Source organism: Mus caroli, chromosome 6 (genome assembly GCF_900094665.2).
Source record: "Mus caroli chromosome 6, CAROLI_EIJ_v1.1, whole genome shotgun sequence".
Taxonomy (NCBI): domain Eukaryota; kingdom Metazoa; phylum Chordata; class Mammalia; order Rodentia; family Muridae; genus Mus; species Mus caroli.
In genome coordinates this window covers 44,949,155-44,952,817 of record NC_034575.1, presented here as the reverse complement: position 1 = coordinate 44,952,817, position 3,663 = coordinate 44,949,155, and the positions used below count along the sequence as shown (strand labels likewise).

The 3,663-nt window shown below is 40.2% G+C and overlaps 1 non-coding gene across 1 annotated transcript; it reads left to right on the top strand.

Moving 5' to 3' along the window:
- The first annotated feature begins 3,536 nt into the window (after positions 1 to 3,536).
- LOC115031408 lies at positions 3,537 to 3,663 on the top strand. The gene has a single exon (XR_003837047.1). It is a non-coding gene; the product is annotated as a small nucleolar RNA SNORA17 (small nucleolar RNA).

Below are 3,663 nucleotides of genomic sequence, written 5' to 3'. Positions count from 1 at the left end.
AGAATGTTTGATTGCCTTAGGTGTTACGATGAAATGGTTACAAATTAAGTCACATGGTGTCAGGATTTGTAGTAGAGTAAGCTAGGGGCAAAACCAGGGTTACATGGGAGAAGACAAAGAAGCAAGGTTGACCAAGCTGCTAGTGTGGTCCCCAGGTGATGGAGATATTCACTTTTCTGCTTCTTTAATCTTTTTAAGTTTGTATAATTAAAAGAATATCATAAAACATGGCTCAGGCAGGATGTATACTCCTTTATTTTCTTTTTTTTTTTGAAATAACATCTTATGTTTTCCAGGTTGGCCATGAACTTCTGATACAGCTGAGAATGGTCTTGAACTGAATCATCTGGCCTCCACTCCCCCAGTGCTTGGATGACAACTCTGCACGACCCAGTTTGTCCATCCTTCCATCCTTCCTTTCTTCCTTACTAAAAAATTTGGTTAAAATATGGAGAAAAAAAGCTGAAACTATGTGTCCTTAAAATAATTTTAAAGTATCTAACCACATTAACAAGAAATGCAAATAAACATAGAAAAGAAATGGAGAGATGTGATTGGTGTATTTTATTTTTTAAGTTTTCTTCATAACAATAACAATTACCAAGTGTCATTCATAGCAAATGAGCATTTTTCTAAATGCTTTAAAATATTGCTCAACAGATGGATAAGTGAAACCTGGTACACATATAATCAGATGTTATTCTGTTTCACAAAAGAAGAGTGTCTTATTTTCGTAACAAAATATCCCACAAGAGCAACTTAAGGGAAGGGTTACTTGAGTTAACCAGAACAGGGGATACAGTGCATCAAGACAAAGAAGAAATGGGAGAGGCAGCAGGAAGTGGCTGGTCACATGGTGTCCACAGCCAGGAAGCATAAAGTGACTGGTCACATGGTGTCCATAGCTAGGAAGCAGGAAGTGGCTGGTCACATGGTGTCCATAGCTAGGAAGCAGGAAGTGGCTGGTCACATGGTGTCCACAGCTAGGAAGCAGGAAGTAGCTGATCATATGGTGTCCAAAGCCAGGAAGCAGAGAGTGACTGTTCACATTGTGCCTAGCTCAGCATAGCCCTGGTAGGGGTAGAATGACATGGCTCCTGCCCCAGCAGGATTCTCTGCCTAGTACATAGACAGTGTTTTGCTTTTCACTTGGACCCCAGCCTTTATGATAATTTTGTAATAACTCATGTCTACACTCAAAGCATTCAATTACCTTTTCTTTAAACTGATATTAACGGGTGCTAACGGATGGTAGCTCCTGACTACATGCATAGCTGTGACAATATATGGGGCTGAGAGGAAGATGACATCCTCCATCAGGCCTGAGACTTCTCACCAAAGCCCAGGATCTAAAGACAGTGGGCTGATATGTTCAAAATGATCAAGAACATATCTGTCAGCCAGGAACCTCTAGACAAAAGATATGGAGATGGAGCCATATCCTGGCCCTTCTGCTCTCAAACAAACAAAACCTTTAGTTTTGTCCTTATAAACAACAGAGATTATGATTGCTTGTGCATCTGGATGTTGGCAAGGCAAGAGCAAGATACCAACAGATTGATTGGGTAACGGGTCTGCTTTCTAGTTCTTTTTTTTTTTTTTTACTTGTTTTCTTTTTTCTTTCTTTCTTTTTCTTTGATTTAAGTATTATTGCATTATGATGAGAAAAGATACATAATTTCAATTTATCTGAATTTGTTAACTACTTAAAAACATATTTTGAGTAAATAGACTTACATCACATTCTTCTTTCTTTTTTGTACCCCAACTCCTCCCAGAGAGTCCCCCCACTTCAAAACCTGCAATACCTTTTGTTTTTTATCATATTCTTTAAACTTTATAAAATATTGTAACAATAAAAATGAGTATTATAAAAGTTGTTTGATATAAAACAACAATCAATTGAACAGTCTTATGTAGATGTTTGTCTACAGCAATACTGAAAATACATACGTTTTTCTCAATATAAATTTTAAATAACTTCAAATATATTAATTATATGATATTTTAAAATAATATATCACTATTAGTTTTTTTAATGAACATAAATAGATAAAGTCTTTTTGTTTGTTTGTTTTGTTTTTAGTAGAGAACTGGCTTTTTAAGACTTACCTTTATTCAGTCCTTGAATTCTTTTCAGCTGCCCACTTCCATAGTTAGCATCAACATAATGGGATCTGAGCATTGCCTTTGGCCCGTGCATGGAGTCAGGACTTTTGAACTGGCAGGGAGATCCTAGGATAACCAGCTAGGAGGAGGCTTCCTGCTAAAGCACAGAGACGCATTGGTGCCCTTGCCTAAGAGACCATCCAATATGGCCTGTCAGGCCTCTGAACAGGATTTTGTGTGACTTGGCCGGTACTTAGAAAGTAAGGGTCTGAGTATAAAAGAAACACGAGGAACTTGGAAGGGGCAGAGAAGAGGCCGTGTGATCAGGGGAGTGTGGTCCCAGTTCTTCATGTACATGTATGCACATGTCACTGTGAGATCGCTCATGTTGTGTAGCTAATATAAACTAATGTTCCAAAATAGTGAAAGGAATATAGCCATGTAAAATAGGACATTTTAAAACAGAGTAAAGAATCTAATTAACGAAGAAATAAAAACTCCCCCCAATCATACTTCAAACCAAGAAAGGACAGGAAGAGAAAGTGCTAAGTCCAGAAAACCAAAACCTCTAGACTGAAACAGAAATGTAGAACAGACTCAAGAATTCACAAAGACCCAAGGGCAATGGCTCACCAGCCTAGAGATCCAAATGCTGTCTAGCCAGCCAACAGCTACCGCAGTGTAAGGGCAGGAGGCAGCCCCAGCCAGAGCTGGAAGTGGGCAGGTAAATGACCCCACAGTGGTGAGGTCATTTTCAAGTACATTTTAAATAAGCCATAGCATTTCCAAAAGAGAGTGGGCAAAATGAGTTACCCAGTGAAGAACTGTCAATGGAAATGAAGAAGGGGACATTATGGGTTGAAGTGCAGCTCAGCTTGCAGAATGATCACCCAGTTGTGCACAGCAGCCAGAATTTGATGGACAGCAGCACATAGACCAGTGAGGCTGTGAGTGGTGCAGGCAGGAAGCTCAGGATGTCAAGGGCATCTTCTGCACCTTCATGAGGTCAGTGATGTAGGATAACCAGGGATGTAGGAAACACTGAGACAGAGTCAGAGACACAGATGAGGAGACAAAGGTGTGTGTGTTAAAGAAGGGAGTGAGGAGGCAAGCCTATAATCGCTGCTTCTCAGGAAGCTGGGGCAGACTGCTTCAAAAAATATTGTTTATTTTTTTGTTTCATGTGCATTAGTGTTTTGCCTGTATGAGAGTGTCAGATCCTCTGGAACTGGAGTTACAGTTTTGACCTGCCATATGGGTGCTGGAAATGGAACCCTGGTCCTCTAGAATAACAACTGATGCTCTTAGCCACTAAGCCATCTCTCCAGCCCAGACTGCCTCAAATTTATGACCAGCATGGGCTACATACTTGCAGGTCAGCCAAAGCAGAGATACACATAAAAGGCTCCATCTCAAAACAACAAAAAGCCCTGGAGGCATTGTAGGTGTGGCTGCCACGTCACCTGTGTGTCATGGGTGACAGAGGGGAGAGAGGCTATGTCTATACTCAGTGTGTTGACATACGGATATCTGAATGATCAGTAGACTAACATT